Source organism: Octopus sinensis, linkage group LG1 (genome assembly GCF_006345805.1).
Source record: "Octopus sinensis linkage group LG1, ASM634580v1, whole genome shotgun sequence".
NCBI lineage: Eukaryota > Metazoa > Mollusca > Cephalopoda > Octopoda > Octopodidae > Octopus > Octopus sinensis.
The window spans coordinates 135,041,347-135,056,918 of record NC_042997.1 but is presented as its reverse complement, the minus strand read 5'-3'; the positions used below and the strand labels follow the sequence as shown (position 1 = coordinate 135,056,918).

The window sequence follows — 15,572 nt, the reverse complement described above, 5'->3', positions numbered from 1 at the left end:
ATGCTAAACGATGCATCTATCAGCTTCTAGTTAAAGTGTGCTTGGGAAAGAGATTTTTCATTATGTCAAATGGCGTTGGTTTGGACGCAAGATTAGAGTCTGTAATCTAGCAGCTCACTTCTTTATATATGTTTCTTACAGTAAAAAATTAGAAAAAAACCGCCTCAAAAGAACAAAAAAACAAATGTAAATTAAAGTAACTCCTACTTGAACGTTGAGAGGCTCACAATCTAATTAGAGCTAAAATACTTTGTGGTTCTAAAGCGGAAATCTTTTATTAACCATGCAGATGGATAATCTATGTATAAGAAATCAAGATGAGAGTGTATGTGTGATAACTCTGAGGTTTATGATTGTGTTGTTCTTATATAAGATGTAGGTATTTAATACTTGTGCTGTTCAAAGAAATTATAATATCTATATTAATCAATGGTGAAGACTTATTAAATCCGTGTATGTTTGCAGTTAAGTGTTCTGGATGTGTATTGATGGAATTCTAAGAATAAATGATGCAACAGAATTGTCTTCAACGATGTTCTCAAATGTTTCCATGTCTCTAGATGCAAGCGTTTGTATATTTGCATACGTGTCTGATGGTATTTATGTATTTGAAATGTCGATGAGCCACATAATAAAAATGCTATGCAAAAAAAAAATAATGAATTGCAATTTACCTTGAAGAAAATGTGATCGTGCTTCGTATTACCCTCGACCATAATGTGTATAAAGCTTTAAGTATATTTAAGTGATGGATTTGCAAAGATCAGTAGTTCTTGGATCTCTTTCTTTCTCTGGTATGTATTTTTCAATAATGGCATGAAAAGGGCAGTAGATTTCAAAGAAAAGTGAATGGTTTCATTTTGTGGTCCTAGATAACAATGCAAATATGGCTGTAATTACAGTTGCTCTTTTATGCTATTGTATTTGCTATTTTACGTTCCATTAGTATTCTTGTAATCCATTGGTCTCAATATCTTTGTTTTTATTCCTGTCCTTTTATTTCGCATCCTATTCCAAATTTCTCTGGTAGCCACTTCATAGCCCATGGTAGAATAGACGCTTGTGTGTATGTTTGTGTCTGTGTATGTGTGTGCGTGTGTGTGTGTGTGTGTGTGTGTGTGTGTGTGGTATCTTTGTTTTTCAATTGCAAGTCAATAAAATTCCATTACTGGAGATTTTATATATATGTGTGTATGTGTATGTGCATATATATATATATATACACACACATGTATGTGCATATATATTATGTATATGTAAGTAGCAATACATTTATATATTAGGATGTAGACATAGGGGCTACAAATGTTTTTTCTTTTAATTACGACTTCGGTAAAGAAGGCAACTTATCTTTGCAACTATATCAGTAAACTAAACATTTTAGACATCTCAGTCAACTATATTTTGTACAAAAATTATTGCGCAATATTTATAGTTTCTAATCTTGAGCAGTCATGTTAATTTGAGGAGTGGGGTAATGAAGAGGAATTTCGAAGCTCACGATACTTAAGCATGCCAAAAATCAATTCAACTTTATCGGTTGCCAGCATAAAGAACTTAATTAATTGTGAAGAAAAAAAAAAAAACAACCTTTAAGAAGAGGGGAAAAACAGTTTCTCTCAGCAACATTGATTATCTGCTTTAAATTATGATCCATTGTCTTCTAACTATTATTTTATTTTTACGATTAATTTCATATCAATTTTGCTGTTACCTCTCATAATATTATTGTTTAGTTTCCATTCTGCCTTGATTCAGCAAAGTTATGATCACAGATATTACTGTCAAAACTACCCTCCCCTTTGTTTTATGCAGAGTTTATCTTTGTGTCTTTCTGTAAAGGACAGTAGGGCTTTCATTGGGAATGATTCACACTGCAGTTTTTAGAAGGTGGAGCGAATTCGTAGTGGACCCCGCTTTGGTTCTATGCTACAACACGGAATTATGTGCTGAAGCATGAATCCAAAACGCTTATAGAAGGATAAAAGTGAAAGAAAATATCAGTTTGAGTTCAGATAATAGAATGCGCCGACTTTCATGCTATTTTACCAAAGTGGACAGTTAATCAGAAAAGTCTTCAATTTGTGACATATCTGTTTTCTTACACACACACACACACACACACCACACACACACACATATATATATATTATATTCGAACCCGTAACGAGGCCATTCACTGTGTTTTGTCATGGAGAAAATTTTTGGGTGTTTGCAAAGTGTTGCAAATACAACGTATCAGCTCGCGGCGGCAAATGACTAGACTATAGGAATCATGCATATGTATGTATGTCATTGTTCAGTTTCATTTCAAGATTTCTTGCCAATAGATAAAGAGACGGTTTCTAACCTAGATTCAAGGCTCTTTAATTGGAATTTCAACATCAATTACAGGGTATTTTTGTATGTATGCATGTGTGCATGTATATGTGTGTATTTATATATGTATGTTTACAGATATGTGTGTGCGCGCGTGTGTAGATAACCATAATATTCCTACATATATGTGTGTGTGGTATATATATATATGTATGTAAGTGTGAGTCTGTGTGTGCACTTGCCGTTTGATAATAATCAAGGATTCAGCTCTTCAAACGAGTGAATTACTTTCTACCTTAGACTTTACATATATAAGTGGCTGAGCACTCCCCTGGTACGTATTACTATAACGGAATTCTCTGGGAAGTCGAATGGGGGGTGGGAATCGGCCTTGTGAGACAAGTGTCATTCAGTTGCTGTTGCCTTGAGTGACAAAGCCGTACCTCTTATGAATCCAATTGAGACAGGATAATTACATCTTCCTATGATATCACGAATGGGATCGAATCAAGAATTTTGCGGTTGCGAAATTAATTTATTAAACATTCGGCTATATTGAGTCTGCTCGGTCTCTCTTTTTCTTCTCTCCCCTCGCCCCCTGTCTATATGCATATTCTATGTGCAGAGGTCATTGAAACATAGAGCAGTAAAGCCAGAATACTAAGCAACATACATGTGGTTCATTGTTTAGAGTTACTTTGCGAGAGGATTTATAGGATTCAATGAAATGTCTTTTCTTTGGATATGATCTAGGATGCCTGTGTGTATGTGTATCTGTGGTACTCTCGATATATGGGGGCAGGATTCCCCTGTGGGCCACATCGGAGCTTTGTAGAAGATAAGAAATTTTCGAGCTCTGAAATATTTCCTAACTTGCAATAACAATGTTTTTGTGCGTATCTATATGTTTGTCGGTCTGTCTGACTGTCTGGTTATCTCTTTCTCTGATGAAGCCTTTGGTAAGCTAATAATGTGCACTCACAAGAAGATATTGTCAATGATGATGAGATCAACCATTTCAAGCGATCGTAAGGGTTCTGCTTACATTCAATTGAGGATTAGAGTGCGATATTGCACTAATGAGTTTGTGATATGGGCAGTAATTACAGTTTCAAATTTTATCTCAAAGCCAGCAATTTTGAGAGTATGGGGTTAGTCGATTACATCGACCCCAGTACTTGACTGGGCTCCAAACGATGAAAAGCAAATTTGAGATCGGAAATATTGGAAACGGTTACATAATTTCACTTTTTATACGAGAGAAGATTAATGACTTCAATGAAAAATGTTTCGATGTCTTTCTTCAAGTGGTCAATGTAAATTCGGCGAGAGGTATTTATGTTGTATGTTTATTAGGTTTTAGTGCAGAAGAGTGTGGAGGACTGAAATGTGAGGATACCATCAGCATGGGAGTGTAATGAAGCGGCCAGGAGAAAATATTTCACCTGATGAGTATGAGTGTATGGTCATGAACCGTATTGTGCACAAAGGGATAGTTTAAGAGAATAATTATCTGGTTTGCCTAGTGTGGATTTCGATGAAAAGCAGGAAGCAAATGTGAAGGCATTTCTGCAGGAGTACTGCTCAAAGAACAATTAATAGCTGAAATTTTGAGGAAAGGAGAATTTAACAAATTTGATAGAGATCCTTTTCGCGAGAAAAAATATAGACTGCATTTTGAATAAAAAGTAGCTTGAACAACAGAGATAGACAGATCAAAGAAATAGGATGTGTTAGTAAAATGTGATGAGCAGAATCCCCCACGTCTTCTCCACCGCTATTGTACAAGACGAGGGGGAATTTCTTTGGCGAATTTTGATTTAACTTCTGGCATATAGAGAGATGTAGACGGAGACAACGCATTTCGAAATCACGATTACCAACTGTTGAAAGCCTCATCCGAATTATTTTTATAGAAAGTGACCTCAGCTAAAGGAATCTATGGGCCAGCAAGCCATCTTAAAAATATAAGAGCTAAATTTGAAAAAAATAAGCATTTTAAATTTTAATTTGTGGAAATGTAACTGTGCTAAAAACGACTTAATGGTTTAATTTCCTTTTGCCTAATTGTTGTTAATTTGAAATAATTACACACACACGTATGTACAAAGAGGCACACATGCATACGGACATACATGCATACATAAAACATACATACATATACACCCAAACACGTACACACACATCCTCACGTACACGAATGTATGCAGGAATGTATGTATGTATTTATGTATGTATGTATGTATGTATATGTATGTATGTATGTATGTATGTATGTATGTGTGTATGTATGTATGTATGTATGTATGTGTATGTATGTATGTATGTATGCATGCATGTATGTATATCGTAAAAAGAAACGCAGAAATAATAATTGATATTCTAATGTTTTATACATACGTGCGTATCCATAAATCAGCTGGCTCATAGGGATTCGCCATACACTTACCGCCTGTTACTGACTATCGACGTTCCTGTATTTGTGATGCGGTGAAATCCACTGTGTTTGTGTATGTATTTTTGATATTCTTATTGACTCTAACGTGATGTATTTATTTCAGTCTCAATTCAAGTTACATAATTTTTTAACAAATGCAACTGAAGAATAATATATACGACTTATAATTTCTTCGGTTTAATTATTCAAATGTGAAGTATTATAATATGTATTCAGTTAATTAACCAAGTACACTTCTCTGTATGAATAAATCGATTACTTCATCAATTTGACGAATAATTTTCGATTAAAACAATCATAGACTTATTGTTAATTGTAACGTTCCATTGCGCTTTTGCATTTCACAACGAATATATTGAAGGTCCTTTATTCAAAATTATTTAATAGTTACAGAAATTTTATATACGTAATCAAACATATAAACGTACAATACATACATGCAAACTCTTACACCCGCCACACATATATACGTACACATATACTTATGCGTACACGCGTACATGCGTATGAAGCGGACACATATACAAGTGCATGCATATACAATTATTCGCACTCTAAGACACACAAATACTACGAAGGAAGAAAAAAAATGTAAGAAATAGAATAGGGATTGAATATCTGAGTATGGGTGTATGCGTGTGTGACACTCAAAAATTTCCATCCATTGAGAAATATACATTAGCATATAGAGATATATACGGGTATTGTGAGTACGTATGTAAATGCAAATGGATATACATTACATACATATATTATATATATATATATATTATATATATATATATATATAATATATGTATGTATATGTGTTATATATATATATATATATATATATATATATATATATATGTATATACATGCAAGTTTGTTTGCATGCACACGCCCCCGCGCGCACACACATCCATTCACACTCATGTACTAGCATACTCATACACACACATAAAAAATTATATTTCTATACTACTACTACTACTACTACTACGACGACGACGACGACGAAGACGACGGCGGCGGCGGCGGTGGTGGTGGTGTGGCCTTTTTTCACTTCTATTTCTAAGTCTAATATATATATATATTCACTACGACTCCATTTCGTACCTGTTGCTATGGTTACTGCTACTGTCTTTGTTGCTGATGCCACTCTGAGTGTGATTGCTACTGCTACTGCAACTGAAAAATTCCATCATTACTTAGCATTTCAACTACCTGATATGCGACAGTATTTTATGACAGCAAATCAATCACTACTACTGTTTCTACAAGCGTGTTACAATTATTAATGTCACTTCCGAAGACCCTACTTACATCGCAGCAACGAAGATTTCTACCGATATTTTGATACTACTGCCTTAGTTACAACCTTACTCCATGTCGTCAATTGTCTTGTGACAGTCACCTCTCCCTTCACTATATCTGTGTTACTGATGCTTGTACTACTGTCGAAAGCACACCTACTAGAACAGCTGCAGTCACCAATACACTGCTACAATCATTGATAAATATTTAGGATACAATCTTTGTAGCACCTGTCATCTTTGTAGTAATTCAATCCTAACCATCACTTAAACTAGAAGGATTCAAACATAGGGCAGACCATTCAACTTTTATGTAAAGCGTATCCTATCGTACTGACCTTACTACGTGGCAGGTACCTTTTATATTAACCTGCAAAAATTAATGTCAAAATTGGTTTCCATAGCTAAGGTTATCCTTATTAATATTTTCCCAGGAGTATTATTTTATTTATGTACATCCACTGCTTAACTAAGCGCAATTCAGTACACATTAGATATGTACAGATCTTTGTTAAGATTTTTTGTATTATGTATTATTTTGAAAGTAATCTACAGGATAATTGTGCTGTCATCAGTATATTTTCCTTATTTGAAAATATCCTTAGTCCTTTGGTTGTGTATTTTTCTCTATGTTCATATCCCAATGTACATATTATTATAGGCATTGTTACTGCGTTTAGACACATTCTCGTTACCACTTTTCGCAGTTCTTTATATTGGAATTAATTCATTTCTTTTAGAGATGAATTGCAGCATCTGTTGGGATTTATACCCTAAATAGATGATTTCCTGATTTTCCGGAGAATAATATCTAAAAGATTCTCCTTCACCTTTTTGACTGTGGACTGACATATTGCAAAATATGAAAGCTCTCATACTCGGGAATACGCTAATCTAGATTCAAAATACGCAAAACAATTTTTCATTCTCTGAGAAATTAACCTGCGTACGACTATATCGCCGCTTTTCACTTCGCATTTTATAATACCGGTTTAAGTTTTCCGTATATTAAAGACCTTACTCTCTCACGCCTGTTAATGCATCATTTCGTCTAAAACTTCACTATGCTCCTTCTTGTTTCTTTCTTCTCTTTACAACCGTATTTCCCTTCATGTTATGCTTTGCAGTTATCGTCTTCGATGAAGTCAAGAAACAGTTTTCTGGTAGATAGTTTCATTTGTCTGAGTTGGACTCTATTTCATCGTTTCGCAAATGTATACGTTTTATTTTATGCCCGTTTCAATCTTTATCATATTAGAAAAAGGGATACATGCTTTCCAAGTTTTTCCTGACGCATTTTTCAAATCCGAATCCTATAGTAATTGTCATAGTTAACCTGTGCACAATTTCCAGATATTTATCACTTATAAATCGTCTCACCTGTGGTCTTATATACAGGAAATTTAGTTGATTGCCCGCCCTTTGTATTTTTATACTAGTCTAGTTTCATCGAACCTGTTGGCGTAAAGCATTTGCACAAAACTGAAAAGAAGTTAATGTGTCTCACTCCTTGAATATTTTTTAAAAAGAAATAGTTTTGTTTTTATGATTTGCTCTTTTGTTTTTATCTACAGAACTGTTTGTCATTCACTCATAATGTATTTAATGTGTGTTCTTATCATTAGTGCTCTCTAACTCACGGCGACGTTTCCACGACCAGACACTAAAAAACCTTCCCCTAGTCAACCCATGTTACGCCCTCACTCTTATATCCACTTCTACCGTCTTTAGTATGGATAACTAAAACTACATAAGTCTTTGAAGCTTCCCTTAATCTTCTCAAAGAAGTTGTTCCTTTGGTTTTCGGATGTACCATTCCATTTGTATTGGAGCTTAAGACATTTCCCACTAGTTGTCATGTCATGTGTGGTTCTATATTTAAGAGAAGAGGAATTATGTACAATATTTAGATTATTTACATTTGACGGATATTTGTCCTCATCTTGTTTGTTGTTAACACAACGTTTCGTACCCTCCAGCCTTCATCAGGTGTCTTGGGGAAATTTCGAACCTGGGCATCCAAGCTAATAATTTTTGCAGCGTCTGAGCTAGTTCCTATGCTGATATGGCATCCCAAGATTGTCCATTTAATTTTTCATTGTTTTAAACAATTTCGCCTACTATGATTCGTTCGCTTCACGTCATGCCTCCTCCAGAATGCATTTTCTTCTCTTGCAGCAGTCGGTCCTGCTTTATTTCTATTCTATTTTTCTTTAGATTTTAACATAATTGCTTTGCATTGGAGACAAACAGCTTATTTTGTTCAACGAATTGCTTTCTCTTTCCACATTGTCTGTTTCTTTGCTATTTAGTGCGAATCGTTTGTTTCAAGCAATCTTTGATTTCAGGTTCTTTTTATGTTAAGATTTTGTAGCATTTGTCTCTCCATATTTTGAAGTTGTATTTATAATTACTGATTTCATTATGGATATTTTCTTTCAGAGACATTTTTATTTTTTTATATTAGTTGTTTATTTCATTTCATGCTATTTGCTTCAGCTTTCATATTAACATATAAGTACCTTTGAGAGAGCATGAACGTTGCCTTGTAACTATGTGACAGCATCCTATTCATTTTAAGCTGGCTTTTCATCGTAGTTATCCCATGACTGAGTTATTTTTTCCCTCAGAGAAGTATTTCGCTCGTCCATAGGAAGAGCTTTTATTCATCTTGATTGTTTAATTATTTCCAGTGTTGGATTATCATGATACTGATTTCCACATGAAAAATGATATATTCTTAAATAACTACCATATTTCCCTTTATCCGTACTTTTGTTTTAGGTCGGTTTTCGATGTTCAGTATTCTGCAGATTTTCTAACGATTGGTTTTCTTGTATTTTTTTCTTTTGTGTTTGTATCTTTGCTTAGTGATTAGCTTTTTGAATATATTTTTTCTAAGCATTTCGTTTGTTGCATGTTCATGAATTATACTTTTGCGATGCATTATACATTTTTAAGTATTTTATTTAAATTTCGAATATGATTTTTTGATTTTGAGAATATGCCATCTCATAATTAGATCGACTGTTGGTTTTCCAGACTTAACTTTCGACTTTATTTCTTTCTAAACTTGATATAGGCTTAAGTTCTTAGTTAAATTTCTTTTTGTACGGTGCAGCTGTAAGATATGCATGTGAAATATAAACATATCCCTCACATGTCCATTTATGTCATTTCTCTTAATTTTTAATAGATACAAGTAAAGAAGTCAGGCTGATTAATAACATTTTTGATTTCATCAGATTTCATTCAAATTTTCTCTACTATGGAACAATCTATGTTAATGGTTTTCGTTTTGTAATGTTTGCCTTTTATTTTGTATTGCTTGTCCCTATGTATATCACTGTAGAGAAGTCTGGTTTGAATAGAAACAGTGCTCTGATAACTTTTATACACGTTATGATAAATCACATACCACAATGGTCATATGTAATACGTTAATTACGTGAAGTAATTATAATCTACAAACATTTCTTACCAAGTTATCTTTTAAAATTACATAATTATTTGTGTCTATAATAGAAATGATTTTTATTACTATTAAATAAATACCAGTTACGTACTGGGGTCGACGTAATGGAATAGCCCCTCCCCCAAAATTTCAGGCCTTGTGTCTTTAGTAGAAACGATTATTATTATTATTGTTGTTTTTATTGTTATACAAGGCATGTTATACTAAAGTCGTTGAGTTAGAAGACAAACGATTCTTAAAGTCTTGATATTTTCAGGTATTTGTTGAGTAAGTTTTTGCGTAATTGATTGTGAGAGCAATGGTCATTAGTTTTGAAAGAAAAAAAAACATGATTCAAAAACGGATTTTTTAATACAATATTTTCTAAATGAAATTTTACAAATACTGCCGTGTGAAAATACGGAGTAAAGCAGAGAAGATGACGTAAAAAAAAACAGATAATTAGAACTAGAGGAAAAGGAATGAAAACTTTTATTTCGGTGAAAGACAGCTTTCCTTCTGTAGTTAAACAAGTAAGAGATTGACAGTAACAACGTAGGTAACACGGCCAACATGATCACTGGCTGTAGTAGGCAGAAACATCACCCAAAATCTGACCACCACCACTACAACCACTCAAAACCATAGCTACAACAATAACCTACATGATTCGAAGTGCCGAAGAACCTATTGCCACTAGTAGTTCTACTTATACAAAAATCTGTGTCAGAAATCGGAATTAGTTTAATAAAGGCAATTGCATCTGACACCATGGGTACCGAAACTGCTACTATCACGTCCGCTGATGTCTTCTTCTTTTTCTTCTTCTTCTTCTAATCAGGACTCACGCCATTAGAATAATCTCTAATTCGAGCCTACGCTAAGCTACTAAGAATGCGTGCAGCAACTTGAAGATCCACCCACCACACGCGATAGACTGGCGGTTGCACGGGCGCGAAAGCTACGTTTTTATCCTCATTCCGTAAACGGTGGCTTTTAACGGTGTACAGAGGATTCGCAATCTAGACTAGGGTCTGAAAGTTTACCACACCATAGTGGGTTACACCATGGTTCCTCTGCTTTGTGTCAGAAGTAGGAAGAAGGATTGAGTGAAAGTAGTGGTGAAAGAGTACAGAGGGATTCACCACTACCCCCTTCCCGCCGGAGCCTAGGTGTTTTTGCTCAATAAACACTCACAATGCCCGGTCTGGGAATCGAAACCGCGTTCTTGCGACCGCGAGTCCGCTACTCTAACCACTGGGCCATTGCGCCTCCTTCGCTGTGGTTATCAATATCGGTATATTTAGCAACAGCAATAGTAGTGTGAACAATACTTAGAGCAAGTCAGTAAGAGCCGTAAGTTAAATTGACCAACTTAGTGCTGGTAACGGTCAGGAAAAGAGTAACGTAGAGGTGTACAGTGGTCAGGTACTAACGACTCAAAAGGGTCATGCATATCCGGGCACACAAGAACCAAAGAATAAAAGAGTGAAATATAAATTTCTTCACCACCACCGCTACCACCACAACCACCACCACCACCACCACCGCTACCACCACAACCACCACCACCACCACCCCGCCACCACCACCGCCACTACAGCCACCAATAGAACCTGCTGAAATTGCTGCTGCTGCTGCTACTACTACTACTACTACTACTACTACTACTACTACTACTACTTCTACTACTACTACTTCTACTACTACTAGAAAGCTACTTCACAATGAAAATTTATCGCTTGAGTACTAACGTCGCTTATTCTATGTAACCTTGTTTAAACAAACACCATATCTGCCAAAGCTTACTGCTAATATCGCTGCTGTTCATGTCGCAGGTAAAAAAAAAAGAGCAGAAAACAAAAACCACTTTGCTCATATTAACATTAATACTAAAACGTCATCCAGTTACTGTGGGAATTAATCATTGTTACCTTTTGAATGTAAAACTGACACAAAGCAACTCTTGGTGCTGTAATTGTTTAGGCAATTGTAATTACTCTTCACAAGTGACTTTCCTACTATTGTTACATGCTACATGTGAATGTTACATGTGCATGCGCAAATGTGTACACTTATTGCGTATATACGTTTATGAGTATACCAGTGCGGCAGAATGGTAACCCGTATTAACAATAACTACTTGTATTCCCAGCACTTAATAGTTTATGACCTTGATTGCATGCTTCAAAATATGCTTTAATTCTTTTGCTTGATGTTGGGGCACACGGCTGTAGAGTTTAGTAGACCAAATCGACAACAGTACTGATTCTTAAACGTGTTACATTAACTCTCTATGATGCTGAACTACTAAGTTACTGGAATTAAACAACACGATACCGATTGTAAAGCAATGAGAGATAAACATCAGTGTCGCCCACGTATAGATGTGGGGCTGAGAAGCTTGATACCAAATATTGTTGTCTTTGGTTCAGTTTCACAATGCAAAACATTGGCCTAGTTATCTTTTACAATAGCCCAAGGAAAACCAAAGTCTTGTGTGTGGATTTGGTCGATGGAAAATGAGAGAAGCATGTTGTGTGGGAATATATATATATATATATATATATATATATATATATATATATGTTATAATATATATATATATATGTATGTATATATGCATGTATGTATGTATATATATATGTATGTATGTATATATATATATATGTATATATATAAAGGACAGGATGTGTGTGTATGTGTGTGTGTGTGTGTGTACGTGAATCTAATTTATGCACGTCCGCAAATTAACACGCATGTCGCTCCAATTTTAGGAGGACATTCGTCATGATCCTAGCTGTAATTTCATCACCTTATTTTTTCCAGAGGCACCAGCGAATATCAGTAAAAATAAATTTTCAACCAAAACTTTTAACAATTTCGAAGTCGGAGAAATCACCATTGTTTGCATAATGAGTTGTAGTTGTGTTTCCTCAGGCAAAAGTTGATACTGTCTACTGTGTAATAACATTAGAATTAAATACTCCAATAATATTCCGAACTATCTGTGATGCTGTATTTCCAAGAAAGAACTCATACTTCAAAACTGTACGAATTTCCGACTTATCCATCTCTAAACAAATTAGCAAAAAGCAATTTATAAATAATTTATAAAGCGCAAAATTAGTTAAAATAAAGAAATAGATGTGTCATCTTTCTAACAAAAAATACAGATTGTCAAAATATAATTATGGCGCAAAATGAGCAGCTGTCAAAGTTTATCATATACCTTAATACAAATTTCATACTTCACGACTTAATTCAATACTAGTTCTCTCTCGAAGTAGATTCAATGGTTCGCTTCCACTTTTGCTTCAAACAAATTCCTCGAAAAGCGCTTTCTTTCCATATCTATCTATCTATCTATCTATCTATCTATCTATCTATCTATCTATCTATCTATCTATCTATCTATCTATCTATCTATCTATCTATCTATCTATCTGTCTGTCTATCTGTATGTCTGTCTGTCTGCCTGTCTGTCTTTCTGTCTGTCTTTCTGTCTTTCTGTCTGTCTGTCTGACTCTCTCTCTCTCTCTTTCAATGTATATATATATATATATATATAAGTAAGTAAGTAAGTATTTTGACTGAGTATATATCTATTAGTATGTCGATTAAGTACATTCACCGTTTAGGCTACCTGATGTTACCCACAGTAACGATTTTCACTAAATCTACGTGAGGAAATCCACAGTGTTTGTTCAGTTTATAGTTGATAAAGGTAACGGTAGATGGATTTCGTACGAATCTTTATTCAACACGACGATTATTTCGACACCTATATAAATATTTATGCATATAAAAATATGTTAATGGGTTCGTACAGATTACTGTGCCGATTAAAAGAAAAATTAAAAAGAATAAAAAATATAAATATGTACATAAGTGTGCGTCTATGTGTATGGACAAATAGTTGTGCACGTGTGTGCGTGTCCACCAAACGAACATTCTAACAACCAGTCATCTATGAATGACTGGGTATCTAATAACCAGGAAGACGCGATATAACAGCTAAATTTCTGCCACTAATAAAACCATCTTGATAGATTATAACCACATGAAATTATATCCAATTGGCGACACGCGTGCGTACTTGTGTGTGCGTTTGTGTGTACGTCTATATATATGTTCATATCAAAGTGTGTATACCCATGCCTCTTAATTTTAACTTTCTTCGACAGATTTTATTCTCTATCATCTACGATCTAAATTTATGTTATATATTCACGGTTGACTATAGCCAGCCCCAGTCGCCGGTAACGTTCTGTCAGTGTCCCAACCAATGTACAACTAGCTTGAACAATATGTCAAGGAGATCTCAGTGTATCTAGTGGGATGGTTTCTACACCAAGCAGCTGAAATGAAACAGCCTGCATTGATTGATGCAACGCAGCCAGATGCACAATATCCTACGGACAGGTGCAGGATGTGTCGGAACGATTATCGTACTAAATCTGTCTTCCGCTTCTTCTGTCAACTACACACACACACGCTCACACATGCACATACGCACGCACGCACATACACACACACACACACACATACAAACACACACACACACACAAGCACACACAAGCACACATTAATCTGTATATTTTACTTCCGACAGCAAATAGTGACTATATATCATTTACGTTCTTACTAAGTCGGCTAGCTGATAGAATCGTCTCTGCGTTCTGAATCCATGTCTCACCGAGATCGACTTTGATTTTTTATTCTTTCGGAGTCAATAAAATACCACCAAATGACCACTGGGGTTGATTTAATCGTGTTATGCCCTCACGCTAACTTGCTGGCCTTGTGTCAAAATTTGAAAACATTATTTAAGTTCTTGGTATGGTACCAGGCTGGCAGAATCGCTAGCGTTTCGTCCCTCTCTAGGTTCTGAGATCAAATTAGATCAAATTCAGCCGATGTCGGCTTTGCTTTTTACCTTTTCGGGGTCGATGAGATAAATATCAGTCAAGTACTGGGGGGTCGATGTAATCGACCTTTTCCTTCCCTTAAAATTTCAGGCCTTGCGCCTATAGTAGAAAGAATTATGTCTTTCGGGGATTATTCTATGCACCTGTCACTGTGATTGTTGTTTCTATTCTTCTTAAACCCACAATGAACCCATATCCTACATTCAACCCAAGACTAGAGTGGCAGACACTAAAACATCTGCCGTAGGTGCGGCGTAGAGTGACTGAACCCGAAACTATGTGGTTGCGAGTTGAACTTTTTAATCACACTAGTGCCCACTTCGCCCATGTGTTGGTAACATTTATTTATGTTCTTCGTTGATTAATACCAGCCGTGGCTATTTTGCCTAATTAGTTAATAAACATACATTGGCTAATGCGTCGGCACTTATTTAAGATGGGCGGTACCTTGTCCAGCATCCTAACAGCGAATTTTAGCGATTATACATCCGAATATGACTAGATGCGACTGTCAAGCACACTACAACCATCTTAAAAGTTACTAAATTTGTCTATATTAACGATGATACTAATTACAATCATGCTAATGATGCTGGGGCTACAACTATATTAGTGATGCAATAAATATCATTCGGTCAGCTGCCGCTGCAAACATTGCTATTTCTGCTAATGATGTTGTTAAAACAGCTATGTTTGGAGTTGTTCTTGATAAGGCTTTTAAAATAATTTTGGGGCACATGTTATAGTCCATGGAAGATTTGCTCACGTCGTTATTGATAGTAATAAAAGCTAAATGACTAATTAATGCAAATTAATTTATGTCATAAATACAAGTCTTCAAATTCCAAATCATTTGGGGGTGTAGCTACCCAGCTTCTACCGTAACCAAGAATGCAAGGCATTCTATATGGCAACGTATCAACTCTTCCACCTTGCCTCCCTTAATGGTGTAGGTGAAGGCGGGTGTTTGCAAATAGGAACTGAAACTGGAATACAATCTCAGCCCACAAAGATATACTTACTTAATCATAGTTAATATTAACCATATCATATCTGTGTCACAACAGCCTCTGTAGATAAATACGAAGTACGTGTCACATACCAAATATCTACAC

The 15,572-nt window shown here is 35.3% G+C and overlaps 1 protein-coding gene across 4 annotated transcripts in view; it reads left to right on the top strand.

The window, feature by feature from the left end:
* LOC115217046 (sodium-dependent neutral amino acid transporter B(0)AT3-like) overlaps positions 1 to 15,572 on the top strand; it is a 213,656-nt gene that overhangs the window by 49,245 nt on the left and 148,839 nt on the right. Inside the window, exon 1 of one of the 4 annotated variants that reach the window (XM_036504908.1) lies at positions 4,747 to 4,829. The exons of the other annotated variants lie outside the window; for them this stretch is intronic. The gene's annotated coding sequence lies outside the window, so the exon portion shown is untranslated. Of the gene's footprint in view, positions 1 to 4,746; positions 4,830 to 15,572 lie in introns of those variants that run through there. 4 annotated transcript variants of the gene reach the window in all.